Source organism: Ambystoma mexicanum, unplaced genomic scaffold (genome assembly GCF_040938575.1).
Source record: "Ambystoma mexicanum isolate Mex_15411 unplaced genomic scaffold, UKY_AmexF1_1 Mex_scaf20, whole genome shotgun sequence".
NCBI lineage: Eukaryota > Metazoa > Chordata > Amphibia > Caudata > Ambystomatidae > Ambystoma > Ambystoma mexicanum.
The window spans coordinates 2,577,320-2,600,816 of record NW_027182434.1 but is presented as its reverse complement, the minus strand read 5'-3'; the positions used below and the strand labels follow the sequence as shown (position 1 = coordinate 2,600,816).

Genomic DNA, 23,497 nt, shown 5'->3' with positions numbered 1-23,497 from the left:
CACTAAATGGTGCTGAGGGGGACTCAATAAAGTGGACCGGCCGCCTAATGTAAGCAATTGTGCACAAATATTGTACGATGACTAGCGTTGCCGGTGCTTTTTTCTTAAAGAGTCAGTTCTTGGCACCCATTCCCTACTTGACTCAGCCTAATCTTCAAGAATATTTGTCAAGAACTAAAAAAAATCCAGAAAAGGTTTAACCTCCCCGTCGGGGAATTGAACCCCGGTCTCCCGCGTGACAGGCGGGGATACTGACCACTATACTAACGAGGAGACGTGAGGGCATGAAATGAACAGCTGCTGATGTCTGCACAGCATCCAGCGACCACCTAGCTGGCCTAGGGGGTCTCATTTTCCCCCGTCAAACGGCTTGCCCGATCTAAGGCTAATTTCTTTCTTTTTATCGGCACCAGGCTTAAAACTCAGTTTAAGGCGATAGTTCCGGGCTATGTTTGACTCCAGAGTTGAATCTGTCATCCCGCATTTCCTCAGCAAATCAAGCTACCCATCTCAAGTCTCATGAGCTGAGGACGGCAAAGTCCCTGTGGGCTTAGGACAGTCAAAGAAACCCCTGGGCTGCATGCTAAGCCCCTTTTCGGCTTCACTTTCCGAATCCTGCCCTAGCTTGCGATTAGTTTTTTTCTCACTTCTTGCCCCCATCTCCCACCTTGCCTCATGGTCTCCCCTCCTCTGCGCACCTGACAGTTTGCCTGCCCTTCCACTGCCTGTCTCCAGACTTTCCAAGGAGAAAAGGCAAAGCACTAAAGCGGGCCGGGCAACGGGTCAAGTTCCGCTTTCGGCGACTAGCAGGGAGGTAGCGTGGCCGAGCGGTCTAAGGCGCTGGATTAAGGCTCCAGTCTCTTCGGAGGCGTGGGTTCAAATCCCACCGCTGCCACTTTTCCTGGCCTTGCATTTTAAAGAAGAACGTAACGTTGACCTCTTCCTTCATTAGTGCCACCTCTGTCGCAATGAGCAAGCGGATGGTATGCCACACCCTGCAGGAAAAAGGTTTCGCTTCTGACGTCTTGCTTTTCTGGACATCCAGTCTCAAGTTTCCCATCTGGAACGGCGCTCCCTGCTGCTTTGTGAAGGCTTGCTGCAAGAGCCTTCGAAACCCAGGAGCTCTTGCGTTGAGCTGTGACGCGTCCTGGGAAGACCTCCCGTTGCAGCGGAATGAGCCCCACTTCCAGGGCGTGCTGGTAGCAAATTTCCCACAGCCCACAGGGAGCAAACGATCCCAGGTGTGATGTATCACCAGGAGAGGCTGAGATGAGAGTAAGGGTTCACGCGTGTGCCCGGACCGAGGTTAATGATGGGATTAGAGCTAGGGTTAGATGCAGGGAAAGAGTGAGAGTTATAATTAGGGATAAAGCTAACAGGTGATCATTACTCGTCATGTAACATGATACAAAGGGTCAGAAGAGGAACTGATTCAGGGTTACAATTTGGACTTCGCAGACAACAGGAGCACTAAATGGTGCTGAGGGGGACTCAATAAAGTGGACCGGCCGCCTAATGTAAGCAATTGTGCACAAATATTGTACGATGACTAGCGTTGCCGGTGCTTTTTTCTTAAAGAGTCAGTTCTTGGCACCCATTCCCTACTTGACTCAGCCTAATCTTCAAGAATATTTGTCAAGAACTAAAAAAAATCCAGAAAAGGTTTAACCTCCCCGTCGGGGAATTGAACCCCGGTCTCCCGCGTGACAGGCGGGGATACTGACCACTATACTAACGAGGAGACGTGAGGGCATGAAATGAACAGCTGCTGATGTCTGCACAGCATCCAGCGACCACCTAGCTGGCCTAGGGGGTCTCATTTTCCCCCGTCAAACGGCTTGCCCAATCTAAGGCTAATTTCTTTCTTTTTATCGGCACCAGGCTTAAAACTCAGTTTAAGGCGATAGTTCCGGGCTATGTTTGACTCCAGAGTTGAATCTGTCATCCCGCATTTCCTCAGCAAATCAAGCTACCCATCTCAAGTCTCATGAGCTGAGGACGGCAAAGTCCCTGTGGGCTTAGGACAGTCAAAGAAACCCCTGGGCTGCATGCTAAGCCCCTTTTCGGCTTCACTTTCCGAATCCTGCCCTAGCTTGCGATTAGTTTTTTTCTCACTTCTTGCCCCCATCTCCCACCTTGCCTCATGGTCTCCCCTCCTCTGCGCACCTGACAGTTTGCCTGCCCTTCCACTGCCTGTCTCCAGACTTTCCAAGGAGAAAAGGCAAAGCTCTAAAGCGGGCCGGGCAACGGGTCAAGTTCCGCTTTCGGCGACTAGCAGGGAGGTAGCGTGGCCGAGCGGTCTAAGGCGCTGGATTAAGGCTCCAGTCTCTTCGGAGGCGTGGGTTCAAATCCCACCGCTGCCACTTTTCCTGGCCTTGCATTTTAAAGAAGAACGTAACGTTGACCTCTTCCTTCATTAGTGCCACCTCTGTCGCAATGAGCAAGCGGATGGTATGCCACACCCTGCAGGAAAAAGGTTTCGCTTCTGACGTCTTGCTTTTCTGGACATCCAGTCTCAAGTTTCCCATCTGGAACGGCGCTCCCTGCTGCTTTGTGAAGGCTTGCTGCAAGAGCCTTCGAAACCCAGGAGCTCTTGCGTTGAGCTGTGACGCGTCCTGGGAAGACCTCCCGTTGCAGCGGAATGAGCCCCACTTCCAGGGCGTGCTGGTAGCAAATTTCCCACAGCCCACAGGGAGCAAACGATCCCAGGTGTGATGTATCACCAGGAGAGGCTGAGATGAGAGTAGGGGTTCACGCGTGTGCCCGGACCGAGGTTAATGATGGGATTAGAGCTAGGGTTAGATGCAGGGAAAGAGTGAGAGTTATAATTAGGGATAAAGCTAACAGGTGATCATTACTCGTCATGTAACATGATACAAAGGGTCAGAAGAGGAACTGATTCAGGGTTACAATTTGGACTTCGCAGACAACAGGAGCACTAAATGGTGCTGAGGGGGACTCAATAAAGTGGACCGGCCGCCTAATGTAAGCAATTGTGCACAAATATTGTACGATGACTAGCGTTGCCGGTGCTTTTTTCTTAAAGAGTCAGTTCTTGGCACCCATTCCCTACTTGACTCAGCCTAATCTTCAAGAATATTTGTCAAGAACTAAAAAAAATCCAGAAAAGGTTTAACCTCCCCGTCGGTCTCCCGCGTGACAGGCGGGGATACTGACCACTATACTAACGAGGAGACGTGAGGGCATGAAATGAACAGCTGCTGATGTCTGCACAGCATCCAGCGACCACCTAGCTGGCCTAGGGGGTCTCATTTTCCCCCGTCAAACGGCTTGCCCGATCTAAGGCTAATTTCTTTCTTTTTATCGGCACCAGGCTTAAAACTCAGTTTAAGGCGATAGTTCCGGGCTATGTTTGACTCCAGAGTTGAATCTGTCATCCCGCATTTCCTCAGCAAATCAAGCTACCCATCTCAAGTCTCATGAGCTGAGGACGGCAAAGTCCCTGTGGGCTTAGGACAGTCAAAGAAACCCCTGGGCTGCATGCTAAGCCCCTTTTCGGCTTCACTTTCCGAATCCTGCCCTAGCTTGCGATTAGTTTTTTTCTCACTTCTTGCCCCCATCTCCCACCTTGCCTCATGGTCTCCCCTCCTCTGCGCACCTGACAGTTTGCCTGACCTTCCACTGCCTGTCTCCAGACTTTCCAAGGAGAAAAGGCAAAGCACTAAAGCGGGCCGGGCAACGGGTCAAGTTCCGCTTTCGGCGACTAGCAGGGAGGTAGCGTGGCCGAGCGGTCTAAGGCGCTGGATTAAGGCTCCAGTCTCTTCGGAGGCGTGGGTTCAAATCCCACCGCTGCCACTTTTCCTGGCCTTGCATTTTAAAGAAGAACGTAACGTTGACCTCTTCCTTCATTAGTGCCACCTCTGTCGCAATGAGCAAGCGGATGGTATGCCACACCCTGCAGGAAAAAGGTTTCGCTTCTGACGTCTTGCTTTTCTGGACATCCAGTCTCAAGTTTCCCATCTGGAACGGCGCTCCCTGCTGCTTTGTGAAGGCTTGCTGCAAGAGCCTTCGAAACCCAGGAGCTCTTGCGTTGAGCTGTGACGCGTCCTGGGAAGACCTCCCGTTGCAGCGGAATGAGCCCCACTTCCAGGGCGTGCTGGTAGCAAATTTCCCACAGCCCACAGGGAGCAAACGATCCCAGGTGTGATGTATCACCAGGAGAGGCTGAGATGAGAGTAAGGGTTCACGCGTGTGCCCGGACCGAGGTTAATGATGGGATTAGAGCTAGGGTTAGATGCAGGGAAAGAGTGAGAGTTATAATTAGGGATAAAGCTAACAGGTGATCATTACTCGTCATGTAACATGATACAAAGGGTCAGAAGAGGAACTGATTCAGGGTTACAATTTGGACTTCGCAGACAACAGGAGCACTAAATGGTGCTGAGGGGGACTCAATAAAGTGGACCGGCCGCCTAATGTAAGCAATTGTGCACAAATATTGTACGATGACTAGCGTTGCCGGTGCTTTTTTCTTAAAGAGTCAGTTCTTGGCACCCATTCCCTACTTGACTCAGCCTAATCTTCAAGAATATTTGTCAAGAACTAAAAAAAATCCAGAAAAGGTTTAACCTCCCCGTCGGGGAATTGAACCCCGGTCTCCCGCGTGACAGGCGGGGATACTGACCACTATACTAACGAGGAGACGTGAGGGCATGAAATGAACAGCTGCTGATGTCTGCACAGCATCCAGCGACCACCTAGCTGGCCTAGGGGGTCTCATTTTCCCCCGTCAAACGGCTTGCCCGATCTAAGGCTAATTTCTTTCTTTTTATCGGCACCAGGCTTAAAACTCAGTTTAAGGCGATAGTTCCGGGCTATGTTTGACTCCAGAGTTGAATCTGTCATCCCGCATTTCCTCAGCAAATCAAGCTACCCATCTCAAGTCTCATGAGCTGAGGACGGCAAAGTCCCTGTGGGCTTAGGACAGTCAAAGAAACCCCTGGGCTGCATGCTAAGCCCCTTTTCGGCTTCACTTTCCGAATCCTGCCCTAGCTTGCGATTAGTTTTTTTCTCACTTCTTGCCCCCATCTCCCACCTTGCCTCATGGTCTCCCCTCCTCTGCGCACCTGACAGTTTGCCTGCCCTTCCACTGCCTGTCTCCAGACTTTCCAAGGAGAAAAGGCAAAGCACTAAAGCGGGCCGGGCAACGGGTCAAGTTCCGCTTTCGGCGACTAGCAGGGAGGTAGCGTGGCCGAGCGGTCTAAGGCGCTGGATTAAGGCTCCAGTCTCTTCAGAGGCGTGGGTTCAAATCCCACCGCTGCCACTTTTCCTGGCCTTGCATTTTAAAGAAGAACGTAACGTTGACCTCTTCCTTCATTAGTGCCACCTCTGTCGCAATGAGCAAGCGGATGGTATGCCACACCCTGCAGGAAAAAGGTTTCGCTTCTGACGTCTTGCTTTTCTGGACATCCAGTCTCAAGTTTCCCATCTGGAACGGCGCTCCCTGCTGCTTTGTGAAGGCTTGCTGCAAGAGCCTTCGAAACCCAGGAGCTCTTGCGTTGAGCTGTGACGCGTCCTGGGAAGACCTCCCGTTGCAGCGGAATGAGCCCCACTTCCAGGGCGTGCTGGTAGCAAATTTCCCACAGCCCACAGGGAGCAAACGATCCCAGGTGTGATGTATCACCAGGAGAGGCTGAGATGAGAGTAAGGGTTCACGCGTGTGCCCGGACCGAGGTTAATGATGGGATTAGAGCTAGGGTTAGATGCAGGGAAAGAGTGAGAGTTATAATTAGGGATAAAGCTAACAGGTGATCATTACTCGTCATGTAACATGATACAAAGGGTCAGAAGAGGAACTGATTCAGGGTTACAATTTGGACTTCGCAGACAACAGGAGCACTAAATGGTGCTGAGGGGGACTCAATAAAGTGGACCGGCCGCCTAATGTAAGCAATTGTGCACAAATATTGTACAATGACTAGCGTTGCCGGTGCTTTTTTCTTAAAGAGTCAGTTCTTGGCACCCATTCCCTACTTGACTCAGCCTAATCTTCAAGAATATTTGTCAAGAACTAAAAAAAATCCAGAAAAGGTTTAACCTCCCCGTCGGGGAATTGAACCCCGGTCTCCCGCGTGACAGGCGGGGATACTGACCACTATACTAACGAGGAGACGTGAGGGCATGAAATGAACAGCTGCTGATGTCTGCACAGCATCCAGCGACCACCTAGCTGGCCTAGGGGGTCTCATTTTCCCCCGTCAAACGGCTTGCCCGATCTAAGGCTAATTTCTTTCTTTTTATCGGCACCAGGCTTAAAACTCAGTTTAAGGCGATAGTTCCGGGCTATGTTTGACTCCAGAGTTGAATCTGTCATCCCGCATTTCCTCAGCAAATCAAGCTACCCATCTCAAGTCTCATGAGCTGAGGACGGCAAAGTCCCTGTGGGCTTAGGACAGTCAAAGAAACCCCTGGGCTGCATGCTAAGCCCCTTTTCGGCTTCACTTTCCGAATCCTGCCCTAGCTTGCGATTAGTTTTTTTCTCACTTCTTGCCCCCATCTCCCACCTTGCCTCATGGTCTCCCCTCCTCTGCGCACCTGACAGTTTGCCTGCCCTTCCACTGCCTGTCTCCAGACTTTCCAAGGAGAAAAGGCAAAGCACTAAAGCGGGCCGGGCAACGGGTCAAGTTCCGCTTTCGGCGACTAGCAGGGAGGTAGCGTGGCCGAGCGGTCTAAGGCGCTGGATTAAGGCTCCAGTCTCTTCGGAGGCGTGGGTTCAAATCCCACCGCTGCCACCTTTCCTGGCCTTGCATTTTAAAGAAGAACGTAACGTTGACCTCTTCCTTCATTAGTGCCACCTCTGTCGCAATGAGCAAGCGGATGGTATGCCACACCCTGCAGGAAAAAGGTTTCGCTTCTGACGTCTTGCTTTTCTGGACATCCAGTCTCAAGTTTCCCATCTGGAACGGCGCTCCCTGCTGCTTTGTGAAGGCTTGCTGCAAGAGCCTTCGAAACCCAGGAGCTCTTGCGTTGAGCTGTGACGCGTCCTGGGAAGACCTCCCGTTGCAGCGGAATGAGCCCCACTTCCAGGGCGTGCTGGTAGCAAATTTCCCACAGCCCACAGGGAGCAAACGATCCCAGGTGTGATGTATCACCAGGAGAGGCTGAGATGAGAGTAAGGGTTCACGCGTGTGCCCGGACCGAGGTTAATGATGGGATTAGAGCTAGGGTTAGATGCAGGGAAAGAGTGAGAGTTATAATTAGGGATAAAGCTAACAGGTGATCATTACTCGTCATGTAACATGATACAAAGGGTCAGAAGAGGAACTGATTCAGGGTTACAATTTGGACTTCGCAGACAACAGGAGCACTAAATGGTGCTGAGGGGGACTCAATAAAGTGGACCGGCCGCCTAATGTAAGCAATTGTGCACAAATATTGTACGATGACTAGCGTTGCCGGTGCTTTTTTCTTAAAGAGTCAGTTCTTGGCACCCATTCCCTACTTGACTCAGCCTAATCTTCAAGAATATTTGTCAAGAACTAAAAAAAATCCAGAAAAGGTTTAACCTCCCCGTCGGGGAATTGAACCCCGGTCTCCCGCGTGACAGGGGGGGATACTGACCACTATACTAACGAGGAGACGTGAGGGCATGAAATGAACAGCTGCTGATGTCTGCACAGCATCCAGCGACCACCTAGCTGGCCTAGGGGGTCTCATTTTCCCCCGTCAAACGGCTTGCCCGATCTAAGGCTAATTTCTTTCTTTTTATCGGCACCAGGCTTAAAACTCAGTTTAAGGCGATAGTTCCGGGCTATGTTTGACTCCAGAGTTGAATCTGTCATCCCGCATTTCCTCAGCAAATCAAGCTACCCATCTCAAGTCTCATGAGCTGAGGACGGCAAAGTCCCTGTGGGCTTAGGACAGTCAAAGAAACCCCTGGGCTGCATGCTAAGCCCCTTTTCGGCTTCACTTTCCGAATCCTGCCCTAGCTTGCGATTAGTTTTTTTCTCACTTCTTGCCCCCATCTCCCACCTTGCCTCATGGTCTCCCCTCCTCTGCGCACCTGACAGTTTGCCTGCCCTTCCACTGCCTGTCTCCAGACTTTCCAAGGAGAAAAGGCAAAGCACTAAAGCGGGCCGGGCAACGGGTCAAGTTCCGCTTTCGGCGACTAGCAGGGAGGTAGCGTGGCCGAGCGGTCTAAGGCGCTGGATTAAGGCTCCAGTCTCTTCGGAGGCGTGGGTTCAAATCCCACCGCTGCCACTTTTCCTGGCCTTGCATTTTAAAGAAGAACGTAACGTTGACCTCTTCCTTCATTAGTGCCACCTCTGTCGCAATGAGCAAGCGGATGGTATGCCACACCCTGCAGGAAAAAGGTTTCGCTTCTGACGTCTTGCTTTTCTGGACATCCAGTCTCAAGTTTCCCATCTGGAACGGCGCTCCCTGCTGCTTTGTGAAGGCTTGCTGCAAGAGCCTTCGAAACCCAGGAGCTCTTGCGTTGAGCTGTGACGCGTCCTGGGAAGACCTCCCGTTGCAGCGGAATGAGCCCCACTTCCAGGGCGTGCTGGTAGCAAATTTCCCACAGCCCACAGGGAGCAAACGATCCCAGGTGTGATGTATCACCAGGAGAGGCTGAGATGAGAGTAAGGGTTCACGCGTGTGCCCGGACCGAGGTTAATGATGGGATTAGAGCTAGGGTTAGATGCAGGGAAAGAGTGAGAGTTATAATTAGGGATAAAGCTAACAGGTGATCATTACTCGTCATGTAACATGATACAAAGGGTCAGAAGAGGAACTGATTCAGGGTTACAATTTGGACTTCGCAGACAACAGGAGCACTAAATGGTGCTGAGGGGGACTCAATAAAGTGGACCGGCCGCCTAATGTAAGCAATTGTGCACAAATATTGTACGATGACTAGCGTTGCCGGTGCTTTTTTCTTAAAGAGTCAGTTCTTGGCACCCATTCCCTACTTGACTCAGCCTAATCTTCAAGAATATTTGTCAAGAACTAAAAAAAATCCAGAAAAGGTTTAACCTCCCCGTCGGGGAATTGAACCCCGGTCTCCCGCGTGACAGGCGGGGATACTGACCACTATACTAACGAGGAGACGTGAGGGCATGAAATGAACAGCTGCTGATGTCTGCACAGCATCCAGCGACCACCTAGCTGGCCTAGGGGGTCTCATTTTCCCCCGTCAAACGGCTTGCCCGATCTAAGGCTAATTTCTTTCTTTTTATCGGCACCAGGCTTAAAACTCAGTTTAAGGCGATAGTTCCGGGCTATGTTTGACTCCAGAGTTGAATCTGTCATCCCGCATTTCCTCAGCAAATCAAGCTACCCATCTCAAGTCTCATGAGCTGAGGACGGCAAAGTCCCTGTGGGCTTAGGACAGTCAAAGAAACCCCTGGGCTGCATGCTAAGCCCCTTTTCGGCTTCACTTTCCGAATCCTGCCCTAGCTTGCGATTAGTTTTTTTCTCACTTCTTGCCCCCATCTCCCACCTTGCCTCATGGTCTCCCCTCCTCTGCGCACCTGACAGTTTGCCTGCCCTTCCACTGCCTGTCTCCAGACTTTCCAAGGAGAAAAGGCAAAGCACTAAAGCGGGCCGGGCAACGGGTCAAGTTCCGCTTTCGGCGACTAGCAGGGAGGTAGCGTGGCCGAGCGGTCTAAGGCGCTGGATTAAGGCTCCAGTCTCTTCGGAGGCGTGGGTTCAAATCCCACCGCTGCCACTTTTCCTGGCCTTGCATTTTAAAGAAGAACGTAACGTTGACCTCTTCCTTCATTAGTGCCACCTCTGTCGCAATGAGCAAGCGGATGGTATGCCACACCCTGCAGGAAAAAGGTTTCGCTTCTGACGTCTTGCTTTTCTGGACATCCAGTCTCAAGTTTCCCATCTGGAACGGCGCTCCCTGCTGCTTTGTGAAGGCTTGCTGCAAGAGCCTTCGAAACCCAGGAGCTCTTGCGTTGAGCTGTGACGCGTCCTGGGAAGACCTCCCGTTGCAGCGGAATGAGCCCCACTTCCAGGGCGTGCTGGTAGCAAATTTCCCACAGCCCACAGGGAGCAAACGATCCCAGGTGTGATGTATCACCAGGAGAGGCTGAGATGAGAGTAAGGGTTCACGCGTGTGCCCGGACCGAGGTTAATGATGGGATTAGAGCTAGGGTTAGATGCAGGGAAAGAGTGAGAGTTATAATTAGGGATAAAGCTAACAGGTGATCATTACTCGTCATGTAACATGATACAAAGGGTCAGAAGAGGAACTGATTCAGGGTTACAATTTGGACTTCGCAGACAACAGGAGCACTAAATGGTGCTGAGGGGGACTCAATAAAGTGGACCGGCCGCCTAATGTAAGCAATTGTGCACAAATATTGTACGATGACTAGCGTTGCCGGTGCTTTTTTCTTAAAGAGTCAGTTCTTGGCACCCATTCCCTACTTGACTCAGCCTAATCTTCAAGAATATTTGTCAAGAACTAAAAAAAATCCAGAAAAGGTTTAACCTCCCCGTCGGGGAATTGAACCCCGGTCTCCCGCGTGACAGGCGGGGATACTGACCACTATACTAACGAGGAGACGTGAGGGCATGAAATGAACAGCTGCTGATGTCTGCACAGCATCCAGCGACCACCTAGCTGGCCTAGGGGGTCTCATTTTCCCCCGTCAAACGGCTTGCCCAATCTAAGGCTAATTTCTTTCTTTTTATCGGCACCAGGCTTAAAACTCAGTTTAAGGCGATAGTTCCGGGCTATGTTTGACTCCAGAGTTGAATCTGTCATCCCGCATTTCCTCAGCAAATCAAGCTACCCATCTCAAGTCTCATGAGCTGAGGACGGCAAAGTCCCTGTGGGCTTAGGACAGTCAAAGAAACCCCTGGGCTGCATGCTAAGCCCCTTTTCGGCTTCACTTTCCGAATCCTGCCCTAGCTTGCGATTAGTTTTTTTCTCACTTCTTGCCCCCATCTCCCACCTTGCCTCATGGTCTCCCCTCCTCTGCGCACCTGACAGTTTGCCTGCCCTTCCACTGCCTGTCTCCAGACTTTCCAAGGAGAAAAGGCAAAGCTCTAAAGCGGGCCGGGCAACGGGTCAAGTTCCGCTTTCGGCGACTAGCAGGGAGGTAGCGTGGCCGAGCGGTCTAAGGCGCTGGATTAAGGCTCCAGTCTCTTCGGAGGCGTGGGTTCAAATCCCACCGCTGCCACTTTTCCTGGCCTTGCATTTTAAAGAAGAACGTAACGTTGACCTCTTCCTTCATTAGTGCCACCTCTGTCGCAATGAGCAAGCGGATGGTATGCCACACCCTGCAGGAAAAAGGTTTCGCTTCTGACGTCTTGCTTTTCTGGACATCCAGTCTCAAGTTTCCCATCTGGAACGGCGCTCCCTGCTGCTTTGTGAAGGCTTGCTGCAAGAGCCTTCGAAACCCAGGAGCTCTTGCGTTGAGCTGTGACGCGTCCTGGGAAGACCTCCCGTTGCAGCGGAATGAGCCCCACTTCCAGGGCGTGCTGGTAGCAAATTTCCCACAGCCCACAGGGAGCAAACGATCCCAGGTGTGATGTATCACCAGGAGAGGCTGAGATGAGAGTAGGGGTTCACGCGTGTGCCCGGACCGAGGTTAATGATGGGATTAGAGCTAGGGTTAGATGCAGGGAAAGAGTGAGAGTTATAATTAGGGATAAAGCTAACAGGTGATCATTACTCGTCATGTAACATGATACAAAGGGTCAGAAGAGGAACTGATTCAGGGTTACAATTTGGACTTCGCAGACAACAGGAGCACTAAATGGTGCTGAGGGGGACTCAATAAAGTGGACCGGCCGCCTAATGTAAGCAATTGTGCACAAATATTGTACGATGACTAGCGTTGCCGGTGCTTTTTTCTTAAAGAGTCAGTTCTTGGCACCCATTCCCTACTTGACTCAGCCTAATCTTCAAGAATATTTGTCAAGAACTAAAAAAAATCCAGAAAAGGTTTAACCTCCCCGTCGGTCTCCCGCGTGACAGGCGGGGATACTGACCACTATACTAACGAGGAGACGTGAGGGCATGAAATGAACAGCTGCTGATGTCTGCACAGCATCCAGCGACCACCTAGCTGGCCTAGGGGGTCTCATTTTCCCCCGTCAAACGGCTTGCCCGATCTAAGGCTAATTTCTTTCTTTTTATCGGCACCAGGCTTAAAACTCAGTTTAAGGCGATAGTTCCGGGCTATGTTTGACTCCAGAGTTGAATCTGTCATCCCGCATTTCCTCAGCAAATCAAGCTACCCATCTCAAGTCTCATGAGCTGAGGACGGCAAAGTCCCTGTGGGCTTAGGACAGTCAAAGAAACCCCTGGGCTGCATGCTAAGCCCCTTTTCGGCTTCACTTTCCGAATCCTGCCCTAGCTTGCGATTAGTTTTTTTCTCACTTCTTGCCCCCATCTCCCACCTTGCCTCATGGTCTCCCCTCCTCTGCGCACCTGACAGTTTGCCTGACCTTCCACTGCCTGTCTCCAGACTTTCCAAGGAGAAAAGGCAAAGCACTAAAGCGGGCCGGGCAACGGGTCAAGTTCCGCTTTCGGCGACTAGCAGGGAGGTAGCGTGGCCGAGCGGTCTAAGGCGCTGGATTAAGGCTCCAGTCTCTTCGGAGGCGTGGGTTCAAATCCCACCGCTGCCACTTTTCCTGGCCTTGCATTTTAAAGAAGAACGTAACGTTGACCTCTTCCTTCATTAGTGCCACCTCTGTCGCAATGAGCAAGCGGATGGTATGCCACACCCTGCAGGAAAAAGGTTTCGCTTCTGACGTCTTGCTTTTCTGGACATCCAGTCTCAAGTTTCCCATCTGGAACGGCGCTCCCTGCTGCTTTGTGAAGGCTTGCTGCAAGAGCCTTCGAAACCCAGGAGCTCTTGCGTTGAGCTGTGACGCGTCCTGGGAAGACCTCCCGTTGCAGCGGAATGAGCCCCACTTCCAGGGCGTGCTGGTAGCAAATTTCCCACAGCCCACAGGGAGCAAACGATCCCAGGTGTGATGTATCACCAGGAGAGGCTGAGATGAGAGTAAGGGTTCACGCGTGTGCCCGGACCGAGGTTAATGATGGGATTAGAGCTAGGGTTAGATGCAGGGAAAGAGTGAGAGTTATAATTAGGGATAAAGCTAACAGGTGATCATTACTCGTCATGTAACATGATACAAAGGGTCAGAAGAGGAACTGATTCAGGGTTACAATTTGGACTTCGCAGACAACAGGAGCACTAAATGGTGCTGAGGGGGACTCAATAAAGTGGACCGGCCGCCTAATGTAAGCAATTGTGCACAAATATTGTACGATGACTAGCGTTGCCGGTGCTTTTTTCTTAAAGAGTCAGTTCTTGGCACCCATTCCCTACTTGACTCAGCCTAATCTTCAAGAATATTTGTCAAGAACTAAAAAAAATCCAGAAAAGGTTTAACCTCCCCGTCGGGGAATTGAACCCCGGTCTCCCGCGTGACAGGCGGGGATACTGACCACTATACTAACGAGGAGACGTGAGGGCATGAAATGAACAGCTGCTGATGTCTGCACAGCATCCAGCGACCACCTAGCTGGCCTAGGGGGTCTCATTTTCCCCCGTCAAACGGCTTGCCCGATCTAAGGCTAATTTCTTTCTTTTTATCGGCACCAGGCTTAAAACTCAGTTTAAGGCGATAGTTCCGGGCTATGTTTGACTCCAGAGTTGAATCTGTCATCCCGCATTTCCTCAGCAAATCAAGCTACCCATCTCAAGTCTCATGAGCTGAGGACGGCAAAGTCCCTGTGGGCTTAGGACAGTCAAAGAAACCCCTGGGCTGCATGCTAAGCCCCTTTTCGGCTTCACTTTCCGAATCCTGCCCTAGCTTGCGATTAGTTTTTTTCTCACTTCTTGCCCCCATCTCCCACCTTGCCTCATGGTCTCCCCTCCTCTGCGCACCTGACAGTTTGCCTGCCCTTCCACTGCCTGTCTCCAGACTTTCCAAGGAGAAAAGGCAAAGCACTAAAGCGGGCCGGGCAACGGGTCAAGTTCCGCTTTCGGCGACTAGCAGGGAGGTAGCGTGGCCGAGCGGTCTAAGGCGCTGGATTAAGGCTCCAGTCTCTTCAGAGGCGTGGGTTCAAATCCCACCGCTGCCACTTTTCCTGGCCTTGCATTTTAAAGAAGAACGTAACGTTGACCTCTTCCTTCATTAGTGCCACCTCTGTCGCAATGAGCAAGCGGATGGTATGCCACACCCTGCAGGAAAAAGGTTTCGCTTCTGACGTCTTGCTTTTCTGGACATCCAGTCTCAAGTTTCCCATCTGGAACGGCGCTCCCTGCTGCTTTGTGAAGGCTTGCTGCAAGAGCCTTCGAAACCCAGGAGCTCTTGCGTTGAGCTGTGACGCGTCCTGGGAAGACCTCCCGTTGCAGCGGAATGAGCCCCACTTCCAGGGCGTGCTGGTAGCAAATTTCCCACAGCCCACAGGGAGCAAACGATCCCAGGTGTGATGTATCACCAGGAGAGGCTGAGATGAGAGTAAGGGTTCACGCGTGTGCCCGGACCGAGGTTAATGATGGGATTAGAGCTAGGGTTAGATGCAGGGAAAGAGTGAGAGTTATAATTAGGGATAAAGCTAACAGGTGATCATTACTCGTCATGTAACATGATACAAAGGGTCAGAAGAGGAACTGATTCAGGGTTACAATTTGGACTTCGCAGACAACAGGAGCACTAAATGGTGCTGAGGGGGACTCAATAAAGTGGACCGGCCGCCTAATGTAAGCAATTGTGCACAAATATTGTACAATGACTAGCGTTGCCGGTGCTTTTTTCTTAAAGAGTCAGTTCTTGGCACCCATTCCCTACTTGACTCAGCCTAATCTTCAAGAATATTTGTCAAGAACTAAAAAAAATCCAGAAAAGGTTTAACCTCCCCGTCGGGGAATTGAACCCCGGTCTCCCGCGTGACAGGCGGGGATACTGACCACTATACTAACGAGGAGACGTGAGGGCATGAAATGAACAGCTGCTGATGTCTGCACAGCATCCAGCGACCACCTAGCTGGCCTAGGGGGTCTCATTTTCCCCCGTCAAACGGCTTGCCCGATCTAAGGCTAATTTCTTTCTTTTTATCGGCACCAGGCTTAAAACTCAGTTTAAGGCGATAGTTCCGGGCTATGTTTGACTCCAGAGTTGAATCTGTCATCCCGCATTTCCTCAGCAAATCAAGCTACCCATCTCAAGTCTCATGAGCTGAGGACGGCAAAGTCCCTGTGGGCTTAGGACAGTCAAAGAAACCCCTGGGCTGCATGCTAAGCCCCTTTTCGGCTTCACTTTCCGAATCCTGCCCTAGCTTGCGATTAGTTTTTTTCTCACTTCTTGCCCCCATCTCCCACCTTGCCTCATGGTCTCCCCTCCTCTGCGCACCTGACAGTTTGCCTGCCCTTCCACTGCCTGTCTCCAGACTTTCCAAGGAGAAAAGGCAAAGCACTAAAGCGGGCCGGGCAACGGGTCAAGTTCCGCTTTCGGCGACTAGCAGGGAGGTAGCGTGGCCGAGCGGTCTAAGGCGCTGGATTAAGGCTCCAGTCTCTTCGGAGGCGTGGGTTCAAATCCCACCGCTGCCACCTTTCCTGGCCTTGCATTTTAAAGAAGAACGTAACGTTGACCTCTTCCTTCATTAGTGCCACCTCTGTCGCAATGAGCAAGCGGATGGTATGCCACACCCTGCAGGAAAAAGGTTTCGCTTCTGACGTCTTGCTTTTCTGGACATCCAGTCTCAAGTTTCCCATCTGGAACGGCGCTCCCTGCTGCTTTGTGAAGGCTTGCTGCAAGAGCCTTCGAAACCCAGGAGCTCTTGCGTTGAGCTGTGACGCGTCCTGGGAAGACCTCCCGTTGCAGCGGAATGAGCCCCACTTCCAGGGCGTGCTGGTAGCAAATTTCCCACAGCCCACAGGGAGCAAACGATCCCAGGTGTGATGTATCACCAGGAGAGGCTGAGATGAGAGTAAGGGTTCACGCGTGTGCCCGGACCGAGGTTAATGATGGGATTAGAGCTAGGGTTAGATGCAGGGAAAGAGTGAGAGTTATAATTAGGGATAAAGCTAACAGGTGATCATTACTCGTCATGTAACATGATACAAAGGGTCAGAAGAGGAACTGATTCAGGGTTACAATTTGGACTTCGCAGACAACAGGAGCACTAAATGGTGCTGAGGGGGACTCAATAAAGTGGACCGGCCGCCTAATGTAAGCAATTGTGCACAAATATTGTACGATGACTAGCGTTGCCGGTGCTTTTTTCTTAAAGAGTCAGTTCTTGGCACCCATTCCCTACTTGACTCAGCCTAATCTTCAAGAATATTTGTCAAGAACTAAAAAAAATCCAGAAAAGGTTTAACCTCCCCGTCGGGGAATTGAACCCCGGTCTCCCGCGTGACAGGGGGGGATACTGACCACTATACTAACGAGGAGACGTGAGGGCATGAAATGAACAGCTGCTGATGTCTGCACAGCATCCAGCGACCACCTAGCTGGCCTAGGGGGTCTCATTTTCCCCCGTCAAACGGCTTGCCCGATCTAAGGCTAATTTCTTTCTTTTTATCGGCACCAGGCTTAAAACTCAGTTTAAGGCGATAGTTCCGGGCTATGTTTGACTCCAGAGTTGAATCTGTCATCCCGCATTTCCTCAGCAAATCAAGCTACCCATCTCAAGTCTCATGAGCTGAGGACGGCAAAGTCCCTGTGGGCTTAGGACAGTCAAAGAAACCCCTGGGCTGCATGCTAAGCCCCTTTTCGGCTTCACTTTCCGAATCCTGCCCTAGCTTGCGATTAGTTTTTTTCTCACTTCTTGCCCCCATCTCCCACCTTGCCTCATGGTCTCCCCTCCTCTGCGCACCTGACAGTTTGCCTGCCCTTCCACTGCCTGTCTCCAGACTTTCCAAGGAGAAAAGGCAAAGCACTAAAGCGGGCCGGGCAACGGGTCAAGTTCCGCTTTCGGCGACTAGCAGGGAGGTAGCGTGGCCGAGCGGTCTAAGGCGCTGGATTAAGGCTCCAGTCTCTTCGGAGGCGTGGGTTCAAATCCCACCGCTGCCACTTTTCCTGGCCTTGCATTTTAAAGAAGAACGTAACGTTGACCTCTTCCTTCATTAGTGCCACCTCTGTCGCAATGAGCAAGCGGATGGTATGCCACACCCTGCAGGAAAAAGGTTTCGCTTCTGACGTCTTGCTTTTCTGGACATCCAGTCTCAAGTTTCCCATCTGGAACGGCGCTCCCTGCTGCTTTGTGAAGGCTTGCTGCAAGAGCCTTCGAAACCCAGGAGCTCTTGCGTTGAGCTGTGACGCGTCCTGGGAAGACCTCCCGTTGCAGCGGAATGAGCCCCACTTCCAGGGCGTGCTGGTAGCAAATTTCCCACAGCCCACAGGGAGCAAACGATCCCAGGTGTGATGTATCACCAGGAGAGGCTGAGATGAGAGTAAGGGTTCACGCGTGTGCCCGGACCGAGGTTAATGATGGGATTAGAGCTAGGGTTAGATGCAGGGAAAGAGTGAGAGTTATAATTAGGGATAAAGCTAACAGGTGATCATTACTCGTCATGTAACATGATACAAAGGGTCAGAAGAGGAACTGATTCAGGGTTACAATTTGGACTTCGCAGACAACAGGAGCACTAAATGGTGCTGAGGGGGACTCAATAAAGTGGACCGGCCGCCTAATGTAAGCAATTGTGCACAAATATTGTACGATGACTAGCGTTGCCGGTGCTTTTTTCTTAAAGAGTCAGTTCTTGGCACCCATTCCCTACTTGACTCAGCCTAATCTTCAAGAATATTTGTCAAGAACTAAAAAAAATCCAGAAAAGGTTTAACCTCCCCGTCGGGGAATTGAACCCCGGTCTCCCGCGTGACAGGCGGGGATACTGACCACTATACTAACGAGGAGACGTGAGGGCATGAAATGAACAGCTGCTGATGTCTGCACAGCATCCAGCGACCACCTAGCTGGCCTAGGGGGTCTCATTTTCCCCCGTCAAACGGCTTGCCCGATCTAAGGCTAATTTCTTTCTTTTTATCGGCACCAGGCTTAAAACTCAGTTTAAGGCGATAGTTCCGGGCTATGTTTGACTCCAGAGTTGAATCTGTCATCCCGCATTTCCTCAGCAAATCAAGCTACCCATCTCAAGTCTCATGAGCTGAGGACGGCAAAGTCCCTGTGGGCTTAGGACAGTCAAAGAAACCCCTGGGCTGCATGCTAAGCCCCTTTTCGGCTTCACTTTCCGAATCCTGCCCTAGCTTGCGATTAGTTTTTTTCTCACTTCTTGCCCCCATCTCCCACCTTGCCTCATGGTCTCCCCTCCTCTGCGCACCTGACAGTTTGCCTGCCCTTCCACTGCCTGTCTCCAGACTTTCCAAGGAGAAAAGGCAAAGCACTAAAGCGGGCCGGGCAACGGGTCAAGTTCCGCTTTCGGCGACTAGCAGGGAGGTAGCGTGGCCGAGCGGTCTAAGGCGCTGGATTAAGGCTCCAGTCTCTTCGGAGGCGTGGGTTCAAATCCCACCGCTGCCACTTTTCCTGGCCTTGCATTTTAAAGAAGAACGTAACGTTGACCTCTTCCTTCATTAGTGCCACCTCTGTCGCAATGAGCAAGCGGATGGTATGCCACACCCTGCAGGAAAAAGGTTTCGCTTCTGACGTCTTGCTTTTCTGGACATCCAGTCTCAAGTTTCCCATCTGGAACGGCGCTCCCTGCTGCTTTGTGAAGGCTTGCTGCAAGAGCCTTCGAAACCCAGGAGCTCTTGCGTTGAGCTGTGACGCGTCCTGGGAAGACCTCCCGTTGCAGCGGAATGAGCCCCACTTCCAGGGCGTGCTGGTAGCAAATTTCCCACAGCCCACAGGGAGCAAACGATCCCAGGTGTGATGTATCACCAGGAGAGGCTGAGATGAGAGTAAGGGTTCACGCGTGTGCCCGGACCGAGGTTAATGATGGGATTAGAGCTAGGGTTAGATGCAGGGAAAGAGTGAGAGTTATAATTAGGGATAAAGCTAACAGGTGATCATTACTCGTCATGTAACATGATACAAAGGGTCAGAAGAGGAACTGATTCAGGGTTACAATTTGGACTTCGCAGACAACAGGAGCACTAAATGGTGCTGAGGGGGACTCAATAAAGTGGACCGGCCGCCTAATGTAAGCAATTGTGCACAAATATTGTACGATGACTAGCGTTGCCGGTGCTTTTTTCTTAAAGAGTCAGTTCTTGGCACCCATTCCCTACTTGACTCAGCCTAATCTTCAAGAATATTTGTCAAGAACTAAAAAAAATCCAGAAAAGGTTTAACCTCCCCGTCGGGGAATTGAACCCCGGTCTCCCGCGTGACAGGCGGGGATACTGACCACTATACTAACGAGGAGACGTGAGGGCATGAAATGAACAGCTGCTGATGTCTGCACAGCATCCAGCGACCACCTAGCTGGCCTAGGGGGGTCTCATTTTCCCCCGTCAAACGGCTTGCCCGATCTAAGGCTAATTTCTTTCTTTTTATCGGCACCAGGCTTAAAACTCAGTTTAAGGCGATAGTTCCGGGCTATGTTTGACTCCAGAGTTGAATCTGTCATCCCGCATTTCCTCAGCAAATCAAGCTACCCATCTCAAGTCTCATGAGCTGAGGACGGCAAAGTCCCTGTGGGCTTAGGACAGTCAAAGAAACCCCTGGGCTGCATGCTAAGCCCCTTTTCGGCTTCACTTTCCGAATCCTGCCCTAGCTTGCGATTAGTTTTTTTCTCACTTCTTGCCCCCATCTCCCACCTTGCCTCATGGTCTCCCCTCCTCTGCGCACCTGACAGTTTGCCTGCCCTTCCACTGCCTGTCTCCAGACTTTCCAAGGAGAAAAGGCAAAGCACTAAAGCGGGCCGGGCAACGGGTCAAGTTCCGCTTTCGGCGACTAGCAGGGAGGTAGCGTGGCCGAGCGGTCTAAGGCGCTGGATTAAGGCTCCAGTCTCTTCAGAGGCGTGGGTTCAAATCCCACCGCTGCCACTTTTCCTGGCCTTGCATTTTAAAGAAGAACGTAACGTTGACCTCTTCCTTCATTAGTGCCACCTCTGTCGCAATGAGCAAGCGGATGGTATGCCACACCCTGCAGGAAAAAGGTTTCGCTTCTGACGTCTTGCTTTTCTGGACATCCAGTCTCAAGTTTCCCATCTGGAACGGCGCTCCCTGCTGCTTTGTGAAGGCTTGCTGCAAGAGCCTTCGAAACCCAGGAGCTCTTGCGTTGAGCTGTGACGCGTCCTGGGAAGACCTCCCGTTGCAGCGGAATGAGCCCCACTTCCAGGGCGTGCTGGTAGCAAATTTCCCACAGCCCACAGGGAGCAAACGATCCCAGGTGTGATGTATCACCAGGAGAGGCTGAGATGAGAGTAAGGGTTCACGCGTGTGCCCGGACCGAGGTTAATGATGGGATTAGAGCTAGGGTTAGATGCAGGGAAAGAGTGAGAGTTATAATTAGGGATAAAGCTAACAGGTGATCATTACTCGTCATGTAACATGATACAAAGGGTCAGAAGAGGAACTGATTCAGGGTTACAATTTGGACTTCGCAGACAACAGGAGCACTAAATGGTGCTGAGGGGGACTCAATAAAGTGGACCGGCCGCCTAATGTAAGCAATTGTGCACAAATATTGTACAATGACTAGCGTTGCCGGTGCTTTTTTCTTAAAGAGTCAGTTCTTGGCACCCATTCCCTACTTGACTCAGCCTAATCTTCAAGAATATTTGTCAAGAACTAAAAAAAATCCAGAAAAGGTTTAACCTCCCCGTCGGGGAATTGAACCCCGGTCTCCCGCGTGACAGGCGGGGATACTGACCACTATACTAACGAGGAGACGTGAGGGAATGAAATGAACAGCTGCTGATGTCTGCACAGCATCCAGCGACCACCTAGCTGGCCTAGGGGGTCTCATTTTCCCCCGTCAAACGGCTTGCCCGATCTAAGGCTAATTTCTTTCTTTTTATCGGCACCAGGCTTAAAACTCAGTTTAAGGCGATAGTTCCGGGCTATGTTTGACTCCAGAGTTGAATCTGTCATCCCGCATTTCCTCAGCAAATCAAGCTACCCATCTCAAGTCTCATGAGCTGAGGACGGCAAAGTCCCTGTGGGCTTAGGACAGTCAAAGAAACCCCTGGGCTGCATGCTAAGCCCCTTTTCGGCTTCACTTTCCGAATCCTGCCCTAGCTTGCGATTAGTTTTTTTCTCACTTCTTGCCCCCATCTCCCACCTTGCCTCATGGTCTCCCCTCCTCTGCGCACCTGACAGTTTGCCTGCCCTTCCACTGCCTGTCTCCAGACTTTCCAAGGAGAAAAGGCAAAGCACTAAAGCGGGCCGGGCAACGGGTCAAGTTCCGCTTTCGGCGACTAGCAGGGAGGTAGCGTGGCCGAGCGGTCTAAGGCGCTGGATTAAGGCTCCAGTCTCTTCGGAGGCGTGGGTTCAAATCCCACCGCTGCCACCTTTCCTGGCCTTGCATTTTAAAGAAGAACGTAACGTTGACCTCTTCCTTCATTAGTGCCACCTCTGTCGCAATGAGCAAGCGGATGGTATGCCACACCCTGCAGGAAAAAGGTTTCGCTTCTGACGTCTTGCTTTTCTGGACATCCAGTCTCAAGTTTCCCATCTGGAACGGCGCTCCCTGCTGCTTTGTGAAGGCTTGCTGCAAGAGCCTTCGAAACCCAGGAGCTCTTGCGTTGAGCTGTGACGCGTCCTGGGAAGACCTCCCGTTGCAGCGGAATGAGCCCCACTTCCAGGGCGTGCTGGTAGCAAATTTCCCACAGCCCACAGGGAGCAAACGATCCCAGGTGTGATGTATCACCAGGAGAGGCTGAGATGAGAGTAAGGGTTCACGCGTGTGCCCGGACCGAGGTTAATGATGGGATTAGAGCTAGGGTTAGATGCAGGGAAAGAGTGAGAGTTATAATTAGGGATAAAGCTAACAGGTGATCATTACTCGTCATGTAACATGATACAAAGGGTCAGAAGAGGAACTGATTCAGGGTTACAATTTGGACTTCGCAGACAACAGGAGCACTAAATGGTGCTGAGGGGGACTCAATAAAGTGGACCGGCCGCCTAATGTAAGCAATTGTGCACAAATATTGTACGATGACTAGCGTTGCCGGTGCTTTTTTCTTAAAGAGTCAGTTCTTGGCACCCATTCCCTACTTGACTCAGCCTAATCTTCAAGAATATTTGTCAAGAACTAAAAAAAATCCAGAAAAGGTTTAACCTCCCCGTCGGGGAATTGAACCCCGGTCTCCCGCGTGACAGGGGGGGATACTGACCACTATACTAACGAGGAGACGTGAGGGCATGAAATGAACAGCTGCTGATGTCTGCACAGCATCCAGCGACCACCTAGCTGGCCTAGGGGGTCTCATTTTCCCCCGTCAAACGGCTTGCCCGATCTAAGGCTAATTTCTTTCTTTTTATCGGCACCAGGCTTAAAACTCAGTTTAAGGCGATAGTTCCGGGCTATGTTTGACTCCAGAGTTGAATCTGTCATCCCGCATTTCCTCAGCAAATCAAGCTACCCATCTCAAGTCTCATGAGCTGAGGACGGCAAAGTCCCTGTGGGCTTAGGACAGTCAAAGAAACCCCTGGGCTGCATGCTAAGCCCCTTTTCGGCTTCACTTTCCGAATCCTGCCCTAGCTTGCGATTAGTTTTTTTCTCACTTCTTGCCCCCATCTCCCACCTTGCCTCATGGTCTCCCCTCCTCTGCGCACCTGACAGTTTGCCTGCCCTTCCACTGCCTGTCTCCAGACTTTCCAAGGAGAAAAGGCAAAGCACTAAAGCGGGCCGGGCAACGGGTCAAGTTCCGCTTTCGGCGACTAGCAGGGAGGTAGCGTGGCCGAGCGGTCTAAGGCGCTGGATTAAGGCTCCAGTCTCTTCGGAGGCGTGGGTTCAAATCCCACCGCTGCCACTTTTCCTGGCCTTGCATTTTAAAGAAGAACGTAACGTTGACCTCTTCCTTCATTAGTGCCACCTCTGTCGCAATGAGCAAGCGGATGGTATGCCACACCCTGCAGGAAAAAGGTTTCGCTTCTGACGTCTTGCTTTTCTGGACATCCAGTCTCAAGTTTCCCATCTGGAACGGCGCTCCCTGCTGCTTTGTGAAGGCTTGCTGCAAGAGCCTTCGAAACCCAGGAGCTCTTGCGTTGAGCTGTGACGCGTCCTGGGAAGACCTCCCGTTGCAGCGGAATGAGCCCCACTTCCAGGGCGTGCTGGTAGCAAATTTCCCACAGCCCACAGGGAGCAAACGATCCCAGGTGTGATGTATCACCAGGAGAGGCTGAGATGAGAGTAAGGGTTCACGCGTGTGCCCGGACCGAGGTTAATGATGGGATTAGAGCTAGGGTTAGATGCAGGGAAAGAGTGAGAGTTATAATTAGGGATAAAGCTAACAGGTGATCATTACTCGTCATGTAACATGATACAAAGGGTCAGAAGAGGAACTGATTCAGGGTTACAATTTGGACTTCGCAGACAACAGGAGCACTAAATGGTGCTGAGGGGGACTCAATAAAGTGGACC

At 51.4% G+C, this 23,497-nt stretch overlaps 27 non-coding genes across 27 annotated transcripts; 16 read left to right on the top strand and 11 right to left on the bottom strand.

The window, feature by feature from the left end:
- Positions 1–201: 201 nt before the first annotated feature.
- TRNAD-GUC (transfer RNA aspartic acid (anticodon GUC)) lies at positions 202–273 on the bottom strand. The gene has a single exon. It is a non-coding gene; the product is annotated as a tRNA-Asp (tRNA).
- A 540-nt stretch (positions 274–813) lies between these two features.
- On the top strand, positions 814–895 carry TRNAL-AAG (transfer RNA leucine (anticodon AAG)). The gene has a single exon. It is a non-coding gene; the product is annotated as a tRNA-Leu (tRNA).
- A 774-nt stretch (positions 896–1,669) lies between these two features.
- TRNAD-GUC (transfer RNA aspartic acid (anticodon GUC)) lies at positions 1,670–1,741 on the bottom strand. Its single transcript has one exon. It is a non-coding gene; the product is annotated as a tRNA-Asp (tRNA).
- Positions 1,742–2,281: 540 nt separating this feature from the next.
- On the top strand, positions 2,282–2,363 carry TRNAL-AAG (transfer RNA leucine (anticodon AAG)). Its single transcript has one exon. It is a non-coding gene; the product is annotated as a tRNA-Leu (tRNA).
- A 1,371-nt stretch (positions 2,364–3,734) lies between these two features.
- Positions 3,735–3,816, top strand: TRNAL-AAG (transfer RNA leucine (anticodon AAG)). The gene has a single exon. It is a non-coding gene; the product is annotated as a tRNA-Leu (tRNA).
- Positions 3,817–4,590: 774 nt separating this feature from the next.
- Positions 4,591–4,662, bottom strand: TRNAD-GUC (transfer RNA aspartic acid (anticodon GUC)). Its single transcript has one exon. It is a non-coding gene; the product is annotated as a tRNA-Asp (tRNA).
- A 540-nt stretch (positions 4,663–5,202) lies between these two features.
- On the top strand, positions 5,203–5,284 carry TRNAL-AAG (transfer RNA leucine (anticodon AAG)). Its single transcript has one exon. It is a non-coding gene; the product is annotated as a tRNA-Leu (tRNA).
- A 774-nt stretch (positions 5,285–6,058) lies between these two features.
- On the bottom strand, positions 6,059–6,130 carry TRNAD-GUC (transfer RNA aspartic acid (anticodon GUC)). Its single transcript has one exon. It is a non-coding gene; the product is annotated as a tRNA-Asp (tRNA).
- A 540-nt stretch (positions 6,131–6,670) lies between these two features.
- On the top strand, positions 6,671–6,752 carry TRNAL-AAG (transfer RNA leucine (anticodon AAG)). The gene has a single exon. It is a non-coding gene; the product is annotated as a tRNA-Leu (tRNA).
- A 1,386-nt stretch (positions 6,753–8,138) lies between these two features.
- Positions 8,139–8,220, top strand: TRNAL-AAG (transfer RNA leucine (anticodon AAG)). Its single transcript has one exon. It is a non-coding gene; the product is annotated as a tRNA-Leu (tRNA).
- Positions 8,221–8,994: 774 nt separating this feature from the next.
- On the bottom strand, positions 8,995–9,066 carry TRNAD-GUC (transfer RNA aspartic acid (anticodon GUC)). Its single transcript has one exon. It is a non-coding gene; the product is annotated as a tRNA-Asp (tRNA).
- A 540-nt stretch (positions 9,067–9,606) lies between these two features.
- TRNAL-AAG (transfer RNA leucine (anticodon AAG)) lies at positions 9,607–9,688 on the top strand. Its single transcript has one exon. It is a non-coding gene; the product is annotated as a tRNA-Leu (tRNA).
- Positions 9,689–10,462: 774 nt separating this feature from the next.
- TRNAD-GUC (transfer RNA aspartic acid (anticodon GUC)) lies at positions 10,463–10,534 on the bottom strand. Its single transcript has one exon. It is a non-coding gene; the product is annotated as a tRNA-Asp (tRNA).
- A 540-nt stretch (positions 10,535–11,074) lies between these two features.
- On the top strand, positions 11,075–11,156 carry TRNAL-AAG (transfer RNA leucine (anticodon AAG)). The gene has a single exon. It is a non-coding gene; the product is annotated as a tRNA-Leu (tRNA).
- A 1,371-nt stretch (positions 11,157–12,527) lies between these two features.
- On the top strand, positions 12,528–12,609 carry TRNAL-AAG (transfer RNA leucine (anticodon AAG)). The gene has a single exon. It is a non-coding gene; the product is annotated as a tRNA-Leu (tRNA).
- A 774-nt stretch (positions 12,610–13,383) lies between these two features.
- TRNAD-GUC (transfer RNA aspartic acid (anticodon GUC)) lies at positions 13,384–13,455 on the bottom strand. The gene has a single exon. It is a non-coding gene; the product is annotated as a tRNA-Asp (tRNA).
- A 540-nt stretch (positions 13,456–13,995) lies between these two features.
- Positions 13,996–14,077, top strand: TRNAL-AAG (transfer RNA leucine (anticodon AAG)). Its single transcript has one exon. It is a non-coding gene; the product is annotated as a tRNA-Leu (tRNA).
- Positions 14,078–14,851: 774 nt separating this feature from the next.
- On the bottom strand, positions 14,852–14,923 carry TRNAD-GUC (transfer RNA aspartic acid (anticodon GUC)). The gene has a single exon. It is a non-coding gene; the product is annotated as a tRNA-Asp (tRNA).
- A 540-nt stretch (positions 14,924–15,463) lies between these two features.
- Positions 15,464–15,545, top strand: TRNAL-AAG (transfer RNA leucine (anticodon AAG)). The gene has a single exon. It is a non-coding gene; the product is annotated as a tRNA-Leu (tRNA).
- A 1,386-nt stretch (positions 15,546–16,931) lies between these two features.
- Positions 16,932–17,013, top strand: TRNAL-AAG (transfer RNA leucine (anticodon AAG)). Its single transcript has one exon. It is a non-coding gene; the product is annotated as a tRNA-Leu (tRNA).
- Positions 17,014–17,787: 774 nt separating this feature from the next.
- Positions 17,788–17,859, bottom strand: TRNAD-GUC (transfer RNA aspartic acid (anticodon GUC)). The gene has a single exon. It is a non-coding gene; the product is annotated as a tRNA-Asp (tRNA).
- A 540-nt stretch (positions 17,860–18,399) lies between these two features.
- Positions 18,400–18,481, top strand: TRNAL-AAG (transfer RNA leucine (anticodon AAG)). The gene has a single exon. It is a non-coding gene; the product is annotated as a tRNA-Leu (tRNA).
- Positions 18,482–19,255: 774 nt separating this feature from the next.
- Positions 19,256–19,327, bottom strand: TRNAD-GUC (transfer RNA aspartic acid (anticodon GUC)). Its single transcript has one exon. It is a non-coding gene; the product is annotated as a tRNA-Asp (tRNA).
- A 541-nt stretch (positions 19,328–19,868) lies between these two features.
- TRNAL-AAG (transfer RNA leucine (anticodon AAG)) lies at positions 19,869–19,950 on the top strand. Its single transcript has one exon. It is a non-coding gene; the product is annotated as a tRNA-Leu (tRNA).
- Positions 19,951–20,724: 774 nt separating this feature from the next.
- Positions 20,725–20,796, bottom strand: TRNAD-GUC (transfer RNA aspartic acid (anticodon GUC)). The gene has a single exon. It is a non-coding gene; the product is annotated as a tRNA-Asp (tRNA).
- Positions 20,797–21,336: 540 nt separating this feature from the next.
- TRNAL-AAG (transfer RNA leucine (anticodon AAG)) lies at positions 21,337–21,418 on the top strand. The gene has a single exon. It is a non-coding gene; the product is annotated as a tRNA-Leu (tRNA).
- A 1,386-nt stretch (positions 21,419–22,804) lies between these two features.
- On the top strand, positions 22,805–22,886 carry TRNAL-AAG (transfer RNA leucine (anticodon AAG)). The gene has a single exon. It is a non-coding gene; the product is annotated as a tRNA-Leu (tRNA).
- The last annotated feature ends 611 nt before the right edge of the window (positions 22,887–23,497 follow it).